The sequence below is a fragment of the Lontra canadensis genome, unplaced genomic scaffold (genome assembly GCF_010015895.1).
Source record: "Lontra canadensis isolate GAN:19392208 unplaced genomic scaffold, GSC_riverotter_1.0 scaffold2, whole genome shotgun sequence".
Classification (NCBI taxonomy): Eukaryota; Metazoa; Chordata; class Mammalia; order Carnivora; family Mustelidae; genus Lontra; species Lontra canadensis.
In genome coordinates, this window is record NW_022630996.1 from 3,490,074 (window position 1) to 3,507,257 (window position 17,184).

The window sequence follows — 17,184 nt, forward strand, 5'->3', positions numbered from 1 at the left end:
TGGTACATATGAAATACTTTGATTTCCAACTTGCATTTTCCTTTTTATTCCGTATTCAGTGAATACGTATGAAGTGTCTCCTCTGGGCCAGGCACCATGGATCCAGCATGGAACAGTAAGAGATTCACGTCCTCCTAAAGCTTCTTCCTCATTGGGGAGAATCTCTAGTACTTGATACATAGTAAGCATTCCGTAAATGTTACCTTCTTGTATAACAGTCTGTGTAACAGTATAACTTGCTGTATAATAAAATAATAGCACCTTATTATTCTTTCGAGGCTGACAATACTCTGGGAAATGAGAGCTCTAATTATCTCCTCACACAGCCCTACCTTATGGCTCCTGCCATATCCGTGCTCAAAGAGAGGAACTGCCAAGACTTCCAGATGACAGTTTGCTGTGCTGGCACCTATTATTCACATGCTGATGGGATAAATTCTTGGGCTTTTATATACTTGGGAGCAGATTTAACCTGTCTTCTTTAGATTTCACTCATAATCTTATTCACATTCTTTTTAGCTTTTTGAGCACTCTGTAATTTCAGAAGCCCTACCTGCTGAATCATAATGGTGAGGAACATGAATTGATTAGCAGAAATAATGTTAAGAGCTATTTCATTTTAATTTTAGTGTGTCAAATCTAAAGAAGACATTCATTGGCTTATAGCTATCTGGAACACCTTGACATTGCTCTAAGCAGTAAGGCCAATAATAGCCATATCAGAATGGAGATTTTTAAAACCACTCATTTTTTGAGTCTTCAGAATCTTCAGCTGAAATTAATGGTAAGGGGAAGGTGGTGATCATTACTTAAAATGGCCTAAAACATATTTTACTGTGTGCCTAGTACCTCTGTCTCTGGGTTTTTCTGTGGCCATTATCTTTGTTGAAAGATAAACTAAGGCACATTAAAATATTTCAAAAGTGTATTGAAGCAAATATCTCCTTGAATCAGGCAGCCACAGACTGAGGTAGTTAGCAGTGTTCTGCTGCAAGGGGCTAGGGGCAAAGCTTTTAGAGGGCAGCCATGGAAGCAAGGCAAGGAAATGACTTGAATCACCACAGCTTAAGTGGTTGCCTCATATGGGAAAGCTGGGTTAGGTGTTTATGATTAGTTGTTCTTAAATTTCATTTACTCAGGTGTCAGTGCCTTAGAAGTTGAGTCTGGCTTAGGCTTTCATTTCCTTATGTATACTAGCAAGTCATTCATTAGAGCTGCCTCAGTCTAATGACCTTCTTCAACTCTGCTTTTTCCTGTTCATAGTATTGCTGGGGGTGTGTGTGTGTGTCCGACCCTTTTTGCATTTGGCATTTTTTTCTGCAAGGAGTGCTGTACCTCTTCCACCTGGGGCACTATTGCTAACCTTCAGGAGTGCTGGAACAAGTTTTGTGACTAACACCCCCACCTCAGGGCAGAGAGGGGTTATGATTCCCCTTAAATGTGGGATCTCTTTGTACTTGGCAAGTTGGTTTGTTTTATTTAATCTGTTGTTCTTTCGACTGTTTATTTTGAGACTTAATTTCTTCATTCACTGTAAAACATTAACGTGCTTCTTGGTATCATTGGTCCCTAATGGCATCACAGGAAATAATCACTTTTAAATATAAAGATTTGTTTCAGTTAGAAAAGCAGAGAATATTATGATCATTGCTGATTAATACCTACTATGTTTTATTCTGACATCTTGATTCCACAAACTGTAATCTGATTTATTTAGAAGCCTTATTACATTCACAAATATTCATGGTATTGATATAAAGAAATAGCAAGACTTGCTTAAATACTGGTTTTGATTGCATTGATGATGTCTTTGAGAGAAATCGTTTTATTGACAACTAAAGAAGGAAAAAAATGCCAGTTACACTCTGACACAGTGCTAAGATGTCGCTGATTCTACAGTACATTTTGTTGCCTCCTAAAATGTGTGTTAGAGATGTTAAAATGTGCAAAAATGTTTATTTTGAAATCAGTGAAATATGGTAATGCCATCTATACCTTCTAAGGAAAGATTTAAGACCTTCGTCAAGGAACAGAATGAGAGATTGGTTTCCATTTGCTCTCCTTTCCTTCATTTGCCTTTCGATAGATGTGCAAGTGAGCAGTGAGATCCACAAATGCCACAGAGCTGGGAGATGGGGGTGTCAGCCTGAAAATGAGAAACAGCAGTGAGAGGCAAATGGGGGTTTATTTGGGCTTGGAGAATTGCAATTTGGGGAGCACAGAATCAGGGTGTTCCTGTTTTAGAGTGAAAGCCAGGGGTTTTTATGAGGAGAAGGAAGGGGGAGCAATTACATGAAATAAGAGAACAGAAGTTTTCTGTGGGTGGTATAACCAGCTAAGCTGCTTGGGGTTATGTGTTGGGTGACTACTGATTTTTATCTTCAGAAAGTCCCTGTCAGTATTGTGATCATGTGTCTGTTTTGCTGACTTCTCAAACAGTTGTCATTTTGCCCAGTCCACAGGTTTCGGCCCAGTGTAAATAAAGGCTGGTAAGGTGGTTTCTCTCCAAGGGCCACTTCGGCTCCCTTTGAGAATGGCTCCAGTCATGTCAGTTTTTCAGGGGACTAGATGAAGAATCTGAGAACCCACCAGATTATATAATCTGCTTTTGTGATGCTAAACATAACCTACAGATAAAATAAGAGAATTATAAGTGGATAATTGATAAATCCTATTTCTCATTAAAATTAAACGTTTTGTCACGTTTGACCTTTTTATAATAGGATGTTTTATTGGAAATAACACAGGCCACCCTGTATAGTGATTTGGAGCGAAAAAGAACCTTGGACGCATATTGAGGTATTAGTTGACTTTAGAACCTCACTTGAGGGGTGCCTGGGTGGCTCTGTCAGCTAAGCGTCTAACTCGTGATTTTGGCTCAGGGTTGTAAAATCGAGCTCTGTGTTGGGCTCCATGTTCACAGAATCTGCTTGAGAGTCTCTCCCTCTGCACTTCCATTAAACTGCTCTATTTATTTATATTTTTAAAAGATTTTGTTTATTTGAGAGAGTGAGAGAGTGAGAGCGTGAGCTGGTGCACACAAGCCGGGGGAAGGAGAGTGAGAAGAAACTCCCTGCTGAGCAGGACCTTGGGATCCTGACCTGAGCCAGAGGCAGATGCTTAACCATTTAATCGCTTTTAATGAAAAAAAAATTGTGTAAATAATGAGGTCAGGAACCTACGTTTCAAACCCCAAATTAAACTCCTCCTTCTCTTATTTAGCTCTGGCCAAATTCACTTTGCCGACATTTCCCTGAGCTTTCAGGGCTAGTGGCCTGAGAGTCTCTGCACTGGGCGCTCCTTTTCCCACCGGGAGCCTTGGGCCCATCTCTCACTTCCTACTTTCATTTCCCCTCCTCAGAGTCTAGATCTTCTGTAGTGAGCTGCCCTTTTCCTTTTCTACTTCGTGGACTTATTTGTCTCCTTAGTATTCAGTATTAACATTCTATGTATTTTACTTATTTTGTATATTTTTCTGTCTTCTTGTGAGGAGCGTAAAGTCCACGAGGCAGAATTTTCACTGCTGTATCCCTTATACCTAGAACAGTTGTAGGCATGTAGAAAGTGTTTAGGCATAACTGGTGAGTAACTAAAACTACAGTGGCACTTGTGGTTATTTTTCTTATATAGGAGAGGTTGAATTAAATCATTGATTAGATAAAACAGTGAAAGATTCCAGATATACTACAAAAATTAGTCACTGGAATTAGGCGTCACAACTGAAAGCAGTCAGTAGAGCTTTTTCTGGCAAGTAAAACGAAACAAAAACCAGTTTGATTATGGTTGTTCCCTCCCCCCCTTTGGTACAAAATTACTTTCTGTTTACTGAAACATTTCATTCTGTGTCTCTCTGTTATGATAGAAGAAGTATTAAACTCATGAGGTGTTAAAATTCCTTCCAGGTTAGATGTAGGACATTAAATTTTTTTTATTTACCGTCAAGAAATAGGGAATTTTATTTTTTTCTTTTTTAAAGGTTTTATTTATGCTGAGACTGAGATAAAGTAGTACAAACCAGTTGGTGACTGCAGTTCGTTGAATTTATATAAAGCTGACTCGACATACTTTGTCTTTTAAGGTTACCAGAAATCTAGGGATTCAAAGCATCGTTCTTTTTCAAGAGCAGTGATTGCAAGAGAGGGTCTCCAGCTGCTTACTAAGTACTCAGGAAATTTGCAAGGCACTTGTTAGGTTGTAAAATGGCCACAACCATTTGCAGCATGGAAACTGGCAAGTGCTCGAAATCAGGGCTTCCTCCTTCTTTAGCTGTTTGGGCTACTAGTTCATGGTGTAAGTTTGCTAATACTTATCAACTTCTAAAGTCACTGGTATTCCCTTAGATTCCGATAGGCTTTTTTTAAAGGCCTAGAAAGGAAAAATTATAACTGGTTTCTTGGACATGTGCCTGGGATATTAAAACCATTATTTTTATGTTCTGGCAGGGGAAAGAGGGGGAAAGGTTCATTTCCTCCTTTTGGCCCACATCATTTCCAGATATATGTGTGGGTGGAGCAGTTGTGGTGGGTGTGGTTTATGTGGAAGCTTGGCATTGGCAGCTGGAGTATGAACGTTACTGATTATTAACTGGCCTGTAAATCTTTGGAGATTTAAGTGCCAATGTCTTATTTTATAGTGAATGCCAAAGAAAGAAAAAGAATTCAGTTTATAGCTGATTTAGAACTGGAACATAAGGCTCATTAAGTGAGGGACACCTATATTGAGCCTTTTAATGGTATTTCTTTACATTAAAAGACAATTCTGAGATTTGTATTTCTGTTCATATAGGTTATGATGTTACTAGAAGCAATTTTCTAAGACCTAGAAAGTCTTAAAGAGTAATGGAAAATTAGAACGCTCTAAAATTGAGTAAGTTTGTGAACATGTGTGCATGTGTTGAGTTCTAGGGGTGACTCTTTAGGGATACAGGAAACAACACGATGATTTTTTTTTAAAGTTCATATTACAAAACAGTTAATTTCAAGATTTCTTAGTGCCAGGATCTATGCTCAATTTTGAAAATAAAAGGGATAAGTAAGTTTTTTTTTGACATGCCTGAAGTGTATAACCTGTTATTGTATAACTATTAATAGTGAAAAGAATTAAATAGTATGGTTTAAAGATGAGAATAATTACTGGCGGAAAAGAGAGTGAGAGGTAGGGAAAAGGAGTAAAATATTTGCTTTAGGTTTTGAAAAGTAAGTTAGGTCTTTATTAGAGCAGACAATTATGTTTGAGTATTGATTTATTTTTTTCAGACACCATACAACGCTCTTCATATGTGTTTTTTCACTGAATCTCCCATTATTACAGCCTACACTTTGTGGACTGAGACATGTTAAATTTCTCAAATACCTCAAAGTCACACATATAATAAATGACAAACCTGGGATTTGAAGTAGGATCTGTGGGATCCCAGAGTCAGTGTTCGTAATTACTGCGTTATTCTGAAGAGCGTGTAAGGCCAAAGGAAATCCACGAACAAAGGCGTGAGATCTGTGGAGTTGCCTGGTGTGTCTACAGAATAGGGAACCAGTCTTGACCAGGCCAGTAGACTAGAACCCAGGAGGAGTTGAGATGGTAACTGGAAAACCTAGGGCCCAATGAAGTTGCTGACAAAACAGGATATGCTCTTCAGTCACTAATACATTTGGTCAGTGTTCCTGAACACCTCTGTGTGCCAGGCATTTTGCTTGATGTAGGAGATCTGGAAATGAGCACAGAGCCTCGCCTTCAGAACCTGAGCCTAGTAATGAAAGCAGTATTTTTGGTTAATTTCATTTCTTTTCTTTTTCCTTTCTTTTCTTTTTCTTTCTTTCCCTCCTTCCTTCCTTCCTTCTTTTCTCATTTATTTACTTATTTGAGAGTGAAAGAGAGTCCTAAGCAAACTCCGCACTGAGCACAGAGCCTGACATGGGCCCGATCTCATGACCCTGAGATCCCACCTGAGCCAAAACCAAGAGTTGGACTGTTGGACACTTACTCAACTGTGCCACCCGGACACCCCTCGGTTATGCTTTCTTGCTTTGCACACTTGCCTAGAAAATTTTTCTTCACTTGATCTTCAGATAAATTTCTTCAGTTTTATAATTTTATAGCTATATTTAAGTATATCATATATATAGATGTATATACCATATATAGTCAGATACCATTATACCGTATATATATGGGTTACACATATATATATATAATTATAACCCATATATATATATGGTATAATGGTATATATATATAAAACTATATATATTTATATATATATATAATTATATATGTATAACCCATATATATGGTATAATGGTACCATATATATGGTATAATGGTATATATATATATAGTTATATATATATAATTATGTATGTATAACCCATATATATAATATATATAGTTATATAACTATATGTAGTTATCTATATAATTATATATGTATAACCCATATATATTATATACATATATAATTATATATGTATAACCCATATATATATGTATAAGTATATATACTGTGTATATGGTATACACTCTTCTAGAATTTATTCTATGGTATGAGGTAGGACATTTATACCATCTGTATCTTCAGTTTTCATCTAAGTTGGAGGCCTCATTGTCTTCCCTGTTGAACCACTGGGTCGCTCTAATTTAAGTGCTGCAGCTCTTGACTTAAAAAGTGCATTGTGCATGCTGTTAAAATCCTTTATAAAGATTGGTAAACAAATACTAAATGAGTTTGTGAGTAAATGAACCAAAATGCAAAGATTGCTTTTTTCTAACCCACATGATGGCTGGTGTTACTCCCCCCACCCCACCTGCCTTTGTCAATTTCTTTTCTCACAGAACAGAACTATCATGGTGAGGTTTATCCCAGCCTGTTTTCAGTTTTTAATCTGATTTATTCTACCATTTTTGCTCACAAATTCCCCCCTCCCAACCTCCTTCTTGAAGGCTTTTAAATGGAGTGCAGAGTTGATTTCAGCATTTATATGATATAAAGACAAATACAAGAAAAGTTAATGATTTCTCTCTCCCCCTTTGGTTCTCATTCTCCTAGGGTAATTGGTTTTTACCTTATTACACCTTTTTCTATTTTCATTTCTGGCAAATGTCAACCTCAAAAATAAAATAGCCAGTTACTTTACCAGCAGAATGAGTTTATCAGGGAGTGGCAGAGAAATTGCAATTGGGGACAAGTAAACTGTGGTGAACCGTGGGCAAGTCTGAAGAGGGAAAGGCAAGGTCAGCTTTTACTAGGTTTAAGGAAGAAATCAGGTCGAGTTATTGTGAATGGAATATCATTGGAAAAGAACAAGAGCTCGAAATTGTGGTTTCTCGCTGGCGACAGGGAGTGGTTAGTGCCTTGTTGCCGGGCAGGAAGGGATCTTCCCTTACCTTTCTTAAAGGCGGAAAATAAAATTTCTATGAGAAAAGTGCTCTTCCTTGTAAAATAACTCTTAACCTTCTGTCTTTCTGCTGGAATTGCAGGCTGAGTGTGGGAGGGAGAAGGGAAGGCGAGCACACGTGCATGAGAGCGCCCCCTGCAGGGCTCCTCACTCCATTTTCAGTGAGGTTTCCTTTACTGCTGCCTAACTTTTGAACAGTTCTTTGTGAGAACAGTAGGAAAATACTAACAGAATTAGGACTTGGGTACATTCTTAAATGTAACACTGATATATAAAAATCTTACCCTAAGCTTTGAAGAACAAATATTTCCCGAGTTTTCAATGACATATTTCAGTGCTGAGGGGGTAAACCCCCTATGTTCTGTTTTATAAAGTAGAGTGAGTTGCATCTTTATTCGCTGTCCTCAGAATCTGGTTGTTAAGTCACCTTCCCCAGCTTCTTACTAAGCACTTAAAAACTCTCAGTTTAGTAGTATAAATTACTTGGTAATTTGGGGAGGAAAGATTGCTAGATAGTGGTCCACAAATAATCTTTTCATTTTTTACTCTAAAATTCAAATAATGTACTATTTTAGTAATTCTTCATTATATTCCAGTGTGGTGGTCAATGATTGTTGGCCAGCATCTTTGGGAAAGGGGGGGATATTGCCTGGCATGTTCTTTTTGTTCCATTGGTTAAAATTTTATTTCACTTTTTTTTTAATCTTATAAGCACAGGGTGCTAGAATCATAAGATACAAAAAATTAACAGATAAAATTAATGCTCTCTTCTATTTTTGTTTTGTAACACCTTTCCTTTTTGATAGATGCACTTGGCGTTTGCAAAAATGTATGTATTTTCTTTTTCTTTTTTTTTTTTTTTTAAAGATTGTACTTACTTATTTGACAGAGAGAGACACAGCGAGAGAGGGAACACAAGCAGGGGGAGTGGGAGTGGGAGAAGCAGGCTTCCTGCTGAACAGGGAGCCTGATGCGGGGCTCGATCCCAGGACTCTGGGATCCTGACCTGAGCTGAAGGCAGATGCTTAATGACTGAGCCACCCAGGTGCCCCCAAAATGTATCTATTTTCTTGATAAAACACTCACACAAATAGTTGTAGCACATATTCATTCATTCATTCCTTCATAGCACCTGGCTTTTTCTGCTTTTATGTTGGAGAATGTTTGGTACTAAAGGATACAGAGCTGTCCCACTGTGTGGGACATAGCATAAACCTATGCTAATGCCCTGTTTCTGTTCTTTTTTTTAATTAAAAACAAAAGCAAACCTTTGGATAGCCTTGTTTATAGACTATTTTGTGTATAGATCGTTTCTACGAAAAGACAAAGCTGGAAGTTGAGAAACCTGTGGTGTTTACCTGAACCCTGCATAAGGGCCACTGAAATTATTAGTTGTTAACATGTGATAATGTTTATCCTTGTCCTGGTGCAAGTCATTTGTTGTCAAAGCTCTGCCTACTGATAGAAGTTCTCTTGAACTCTTTAAATACACAGCGCTTATGAGCTAAAAGTGTTTATTTACCTTGAGTTTAGTAAGATTTCTTCCAGGGCGGTTTTGCCTCCTGATATGGACTGTGTGTGTGTTGTAATCAGAATTACTTCATGGTACATGGTTCTCTGAAATTAAAATCTATTTCTTCCATTTATTTTTTTAATAAAGAGTGAACAAAAAGACTTATTCAGAAGTGCTTTGGTGGCTCGATTGTGTGCTATGTAATCACTGTCGATTTGAGAAGGACATTGATTACGTGTCTAGTAAACTCTGAAACTTCAAATAAATGTCATTTGTTCTCTCTGCAGATAGAGGCCTCCGAGAATATCAGACTGTGGTTTGAATACATACAAATTTAGCTTAATTTGGACTTATTTTGATTATAAATATCGGTATTCTTTTGAGTCAGAAATCCTGTGAAAGGAATATTAAAAGTTCTCTATATTGTCATTATTTATAATATTGCTACCTATGAAGCCCCCTCTCCCCCAAGCAGTTCTCATGGTACCTAATCAGGTCCAAATAGAAAATCTAGAAAAGATATTAAGAAAGGGAGTATTTATTGGCATGTTGAACCTTGTTGGCCTTCTTTGATGGCCAGTTAAAGGGATTCTGTGCTTTTTGAGATAATTAGAAATAGTTGAGTTTGCAGGAGTACCTAGGGATAAAAGGTAGGCCTTCTGTTTTAGAAGCATGTGCCAAACTTAAATGGATTCTGCCTTCAGAAAATGTTATGAATTGACTTTTCAGGTGTGAGTGTTGTCCTGGACTAGCTGTCAACCTGTCAAAACCAGTGAGAGGGACTATAATTTTTTAGTATTTCATGATGAACCCTTGAGGTTATGACACTACATCTACAGTGTGCTAGGAAGTGATTGATTTATTGATTGACGGGAAACACAGTTTACTGCGGCCCAGGTCAGCAGGGCAAAGGACAGTTGATGGAGCAGCTTTGAATTTTGTCAGCAACTTGAAAGCCATCAATATTCCAACATGAAGAACTCTCCTTCCTTCATTTGGGTTACAGTGAGAATGTTTTTTGGGAACAAGTATATGACTAATCTTTGCAAGAGTGAAAAAATATATTTCTTGGTATGGCCTTTTTTATGTCTAGAAGCTTCAAGATTTTTAGACTTAATTTCCCCTTTCGGTTCCCCCTACTTACGCAATAGAGGCTTACAAGGTATAAAATGCTTTTCTGGCATAGTGGATTCCAGGGAGAATTTATCAGGAGCATTTTGTTTTTATTTTTTATTTTTTTTAAAAGACTTTATTTATTTGACAGAGAGATCACAAGCAGGCAGAGAGGCAGGCAGAGAGAGGAGGAAGCAGGCTCTCCGCCGAGCAGAGAGCCCCATGCGGGGCTTGATCCCAGGACTCTGAGATCACGACCCGAGCCGAAGGCAGCGGCCCAACCCACTGAGCCACCCAGGCGCCCAGGAGCATTTTGTTTTTAGGGACATAGTTTACAAAATGAGGATCCTCAAACTTGGACAGAACCATTTTGGTTGCATTGTGGGATGCAATGCTCTTCACAGAAACTGATTTAAACATTTCAGATCTAAATATACTTTTAACCTGAAGGTTGAGAGATAATAACTAGATATAGAACAAGGTTTATAGGGTTCTCGGTGTAATATGTGGATTTTTAATTCCCTAAATAGGTATTAAGTATAAACCTCCATTTAACTTGAAGAGCCTTAATCTAATCACATGAAAAAAATATTTCCAATTTCTTTATTTAGTTGCATTTCTGCAGAGCATTTCCAGTTGTTTCAGATTTTTCTTAATTTATAATGATCAAGATACCATTTATTCTTGGTATTGGAGTGCTGGCCAGAGCAATTAAGCAAGAAAAATATATAAAAGGGATCCCAAATTGGAAAGGCCACTGTAAAACTGTCACAATTTCCAAATGACATATTATGTATATAAAAGCCTAAACACTCCATCAAAAACTATTAGAATTAATAAATTCAATAAATTTGTAAGATACAAAATCAACACACAAAAATTGTTTTCCCCCTAATAATGAACTATCAGAGATATTAAAATAGTTCCATTTACAATTGCATCAAGAGGAATAAAATGCCCAGGAATAAATTTAACCAAGGAGGTAAAAGACATGTGCACTGAAAACTATAGCACTGTGATGAAAGAAAGTGGGGAAGACACGAATGGAAAGATACTTCATGTTTATGGGTTAGAAGAATTAATATTGTTAAAATTCTTATACTACCCAGGAGAACATACAAATTTAATGCAATCATCCCTTTCAAAATTCCAGTGGCATTTTTCACAGAAATAGAAACAACAAACCAAAACTTATATGGAACCAGGGAAGACCCTGAATAGTGAAAGTAATCTTAAGAAAGAAAAAGCATGAGGGATCACATTCCCTGATTTCAAATTATATTGGAAAGCTTTAGTAATCAAAACGATATGGTATTAGCATAAAACCAGACACAAGGATCAATGGGAAGAATAAGGAACCCAGAAATAAACCTATGCTTATGTAGTCAATTAATTCATGACAAGCCATAAATATAAAATGGGAGACGGACAGTCTCTTCAATAAATAGTGTTGGGAAAATTGTACAGCCACCTGCAAAAGAATGAAAAGGGGCCACTATCTTACACCATATACAAAAAATAAACTCAGAACGGATTAGATTAAATGTAAGACCTAAAACCATAAAACTCCTAAAGAAAACCTAGGCAGTAAGCTCCTTGACATGGGCTCCTTGGTGATGATTTTTTTTTTGAATCTGATACCAAAGCATTAGTTGGGACATCAGTCTCTTAGAATTAATAGCATCACCAAAAGGAAAAGACAACATACTGAGTGGGAGAGAACAACTGCAAGTCATATGGAGAAAAGGAAACCCTCATGTACTCTTGGTGGCAGTATACATTGGAGCAGCCACTATTGAAAGTTGTATGGAGGTTCCTCACAAAATTAAGAATAGAACTGCCATATGACCCAGTAATTCCATTTCTGGGTATTTATTCAAAAACAAAAATACTAATTCAGAAAAACATAAACACCTCCACGTTTGTTGCAGCATTATTTATAATACCCAAGAAGTAACTTAGTGTCTATTGATGGATGAATGGATAAAGAGTTATTGTATGTATATACACAATGGGAAAACTGTATTTAGCTGTTGAATTTTAGAATGGAAGGTCACTGATGACTGAGACAATAGTGATTTCCAGGAGGTGGTGGGATGAAAACCTTATTGAAGTGAGTTTTGCTGAAGACTGAAACCAAGAGATGGGGGTAGAAGTGAAGGTAGATGGCAGAAAGACCATCTAACTTAACTCTTCAACCAGGGCCCTTTGCTTATGGAAGGGGGCACAATTTATTATTATGCTAGTGCAACTGGGGTATATTGACTGGTCACTCTTGGTGGGTAGAGCAAGGGATTTCTCAGGAAGTATCAGTTTATGTCTACTCTTTACTTTCTTGGAAGCAGCTTCTTATACATGACTTACCGGTGCTTAGTCTATTGCTAATTCGATGAATTTAATAGACTGGTATGAAATATTTGCTCAGAGCTTTTATTAATAGTTCTGCTTTTTCCACAAGCAATTTATTTCCTCAACAAATTGGCTTGACAGTTTTGATTTCCCTGTGGACACTTGAAAAAAAAATCTTGCTCTTAAATATAGAAGTATGTACAATGTGAAAATGAAATTCAGTACCAAGAGTCTTTATTGTTTAAATATATATATATACATATATATATATTTAAATTAACTATTTGATAGAGACACAGCGAGAGAGAGAATGCAAGCAGAGAGAGTGGGAGAGGGAAAAGCAGGCTTCATGTGGAGCAGGGAGCCCGATGCGGGGCTCAGTCCCAGGACCCTTGGATCATGACCTGAGCTGAAGGCAGACACCCAACAACAGAGCCACCCAGGCACCCCTAGAGTTTCTATTGTTTAACTGAAATACTTTTAGGGATGAGATTTGTAGTAGTGGTCCTTAGTCCTGTGAAACATAGCTGTTACATATAATGACTGGCATGTGTTTTGTCTAATAATCAATTTTATCTGATTCCAGTAAATTTTTAAAAACCGAGATCGATCCTTAAACAGTTGCTAACTTGCTAATGCATTTTGCTAATTTTATCCATTGCACATTGTGTTTTATTTCAGTGTATTTTTATTTAGGGTTCTGGTCTTCAATTCTTTTTTGATCTCATACCATAGTGGTTAAAGAAAAAACCAATTTGTATTTGAAATGTTGCAAATAATTATTGTGATATAAACAATATCTGAAATAAAACATTTCAGAAAACGGCAATTAAAGGTATGATAAATACGAAATAAGAAGTTTTTAAAAATAATGATGCTATTGGGGCACCTGGGAGGCTGTCATTTTAGTGGTCAACTCTGGATCTCAGCTCAGGTCTTGATCTCAGTGTCATGAGTTAAATCCCATATTTTCCTAGCATGGAGCCTACTTTAAAAAAAAAATTGTGCTATTAATGATAGCTTTCTACTACCATTAGTTAATATTTTAAGGCACCATACAAATGGTTCTCAACTTTGATTATTTGTTAGACTCTGTTACGGTGATTCTGAAAAAATCATGTTGTACAGGCCCAACTGCCAGCATGTTGAATCAGAATTTCTAGGGAAGGAGATTAGCTTTTTATTTTTTTATTTTTTATTTTTAATTTTTTTTTAAAAAGATTTTATTTATTTACTTGACAGAGATCACAAGTAGGCAGAGAGACAGGCAGAGAGTGAGAGGAGGAAGCAGGCTCCCCGCTGAGCAGAGAGCCCGATGTGGGGCTCCATCCCAGGACCCTGAGATCATGACCTGAGCCAAAGGAAGAGGCTTAACCCACTGAGCCACCTAGGCGCCCCAGGAGATTAGCTTTAAAAAAAAAATCTGTGATGCTGGTACACATCAGGTTGGTAACTACTTCTCTGTATACTTAAAGGTAGATTAATTCATTTATGATAATTGATGTAAATCGAAAGTTTATATCTTACTGTCATCCTCTTTTCTTTCTCTCCTTCCTTCCTTTTCCGGTCATTCTTTCCCTGTTTCCCCTTTTGCCTCCCGCCCTCCCTTCCCCCACCAGGGCCTCCCTAAACTGGTAAGATTGTATTTGAAACTTAAGAGCTAGTTTTAGGAAGTAGGAATGATTAGTTCTGTCATTTTCATGTACAGTTATGCCTTTGTGGAATTCGTATTATCTTCAGTATGTGTTGAAGAATATTTTTAAGCTACTCAGCGATTTGTGAAGATGAGTTCATGTAAAAATGTGTCATTTTACTTTATTGGGCACAGGTAAAGTGCATCATTCATAATATATTGAGAGAGAAGTAAGTGCACTGCTTATGCCTTTGTGTGGAGCTAACACTTTTTCGTTAGGGAATTTCATTTATAACAGATAATTCATGATCCTTTCCTGCAGGGACAGGTGAGGCGCTGGTGTGCTCTTCTACATGTTAAATATCATTAAGTCTTAGTTTCTTTTTCAATGAAAACAAGACAAACTTTTACACCTGAGCTGTAAGACTGGATTTTTGAAATAATTGATTTAGAGATATGCATAGGCTCTACCTCTGTATGTATATTAACAGAACCAAAGTTAGAAATAGACAGCAGTACAATAAAAGCTGGGGAATTTAGTACCCCACTTATATCAATGGATAGATCATCCAGCAGAAAATCAGTAAGGAAACACTGGCTTTGAAGGACATGTTAGCTGTACTTAACATATATGTGTAGAATGTTTTATGCAAAAGCAACAGAATACACATTTTCCTCAAATATATATGAAACATTTTCCAAGGTAATTCGTGTGTTAGGTCATAAAACCAGCCTTAATAAATTTAAAATGCTTGAAATTATATGAAGTTGCTTTTCTGACCACAGTGGTATCAAATGAGAAATTACATGAAGAAAACTGAAAAATTTCACAAATGTATAGAGATTTACATGCTGCTGAACAACCAGTGAGTCAAAGAAATCAAAAGAGAAACACCTTGAGACATGTGAAAATGGAAATGTAACATACCAAAATCTATGCGGGAAAAGCAGTTCACAGAGGGAAGTTCATAATGATGAATGCCTACCTCAAGAAACAAAATCTCAAACAACCTAATTACACCTCAAAAAACTAGAAAAAGAAGAAAAAAATGAAACCCAAGGTTAGCAGAAGGAAGGAATTAAAGCCTAGAACAGAAATAAATGAAATGGAGACTAAAAAAGACAACAGAAAAGATGAATGAAAGAGCTCATTCTTTGAAAAGATAAACACAATCGATAAACCTTTAGATAGACTCACCAAGGGAAAAAAGGATTCAAATAAAATCAGAAATGAAAGAGAAGATGTTACAGCTGGTACCACAGAAACACACAAGGATATACAAAGGATAAGAGACTAATATATTCCAACAAATGGAACAACCTAAAAGAATAGGTAAATTCCTAGAAACATAAAACCTACCAAGATTGGTTCACATTTTGTATTTCATCATTACCCAGTCAATTACTAGTAAGAAGATTGACTCAGTAATCAAAAACCTCCCAGCAAACAAAAGTCCAAGACCAGAATGGCTTCACAGGTTAAGTTCTACAAAAACAATCAAAGAAAGTTAATATCAATCCTTCTAAAAATCTTAGTGAAAATAGAAGAGGAGGGAATTCTTCCAAAGTCATTTTACAAGGCCAGCATTACCCTAATACCAAAAACACAAGGATGCCACAAGAAAGGAATATTATAGGCTAACTATCCCTAATAAACAAACATAGATATAAAAATCCTCAATAAAATATTAGCACATTGAATTCAACCATATATTAAAGGATCATACACGTGATCAAGTGGGATTTATTCCAGAAATACAAGGGTGGTTCATCCATAGGTCGGTCAATGTGACACACCATATTAACAAAATGAAGGATAAAAATCCCAAGAACATCTCAAAAAGATGAAGAAAAATGATTTGACAAAATTTAACATCCATTTATATAAAAACTCAAAGTGGGTATGAAGGAAACATACTTCAACGTAATAAAGGCAGTATGTGACAACACCACCCGCAACTGTGAAAAGCTGAAGCCTTTTCCTCTAAGGTCAGGAACGAGACAGGGGTGCCCATTATTGACCCTTAACATTCAACATAATACTGAAAGTTCTAGACATGGCAGTTAAGCTTCTTGAAAAAGAAATAAAGGCCTCCAAGTTGGAAAGGAAGAAGTAAAATTGTCAAAATTTGCAAATGGCATGATATTATATATAGAAAACCATAAAGACTCCACCAAAAAACTGTTAGGACTAATGAATTCAGTAAAGTTGCAGGATAAAAAATCAGTACACAAAAATTGTTTCATTTAAATACACTAATAATGACTTATCAGAAATTCAGAGAATAATCTCATTGACAATTTCATTAAAAATAAAGTATCTAGGAATAAATTTAACCAAGAAAGTAAAAGATCTATATGTTGAGAACTATAAGACATTGATGAAAGAAATTAAAGACAAAAGATACTCAATGCTTATGGACTAGAAGAGTTAATATTGTTAAAATGTCCATACTATTCAAAGGAATATACAGATTTAATTCAATCCCTATCAAAATTCCAAAGGGGGAAGGTGTTTTTCACAGAAATAGAACAGACAATCCTAAATTTTGCAGAAGCACAAAAGACCCCACATAGCCAAAGCAATCTTGATAAAGAACAAAGCTGGATGCATCACAATCTCTGATTTCAAAATATATTATAGAGCTATGGTAATTAAAACAGTATTGGCATAAAAACAGACACATAAGTCAACAGAACACACTCGGGAACTCAGAAATAAATCCATACATACCTGGTCATTAATTGATGACAAAGGAGCCATGAATATACAGATGGGGAAAAGACAGTCTCTTTAATAAATGGTGTTGGGAAAATTGGACATCCATAAACAAAACAATAACACTTGATCACTTATCATACACCATACACAAAAAATAAACTCAAAATAGATTAGAGACTTGAACATAAGCCCTGAAACCATGAAACTCCTAGAAGAAAACTTGGGCAGTAAACTCCTTGACATAGGTCTTGGTGATGATTTTTGAATCTGATACCAGAAGCATGAGTTGGGAGATCAGTCTTGAAAGTTTCAGTGCAGCAAAGGATTACATCACCAAAACGAAAAGACAACCTACTGAATGGGAGAAAGCAATTGCAAATCATGTATTTGATAAGAGACTAATCAAAATATACAAAGAATTTGTACAATTCAATAGCTTAAAAAAATAAAATCCAATGAAGAA

General features: G+C 36.5%; 1 protein-coding gene across 1 annotated transcript in view; it reads left to right on the forward strand.

Moving 5' to 3' along the window:
• Positions 1-17,184, forward strand: part of TPK1 (thiamin pyrophosphokinase 1) — a 343,243-nt gene that overhangs the window by 51,629 nt on the left and 274,430 nt on the right. The gene's annotated exons all lie outside the window — the stretch shown is intronic.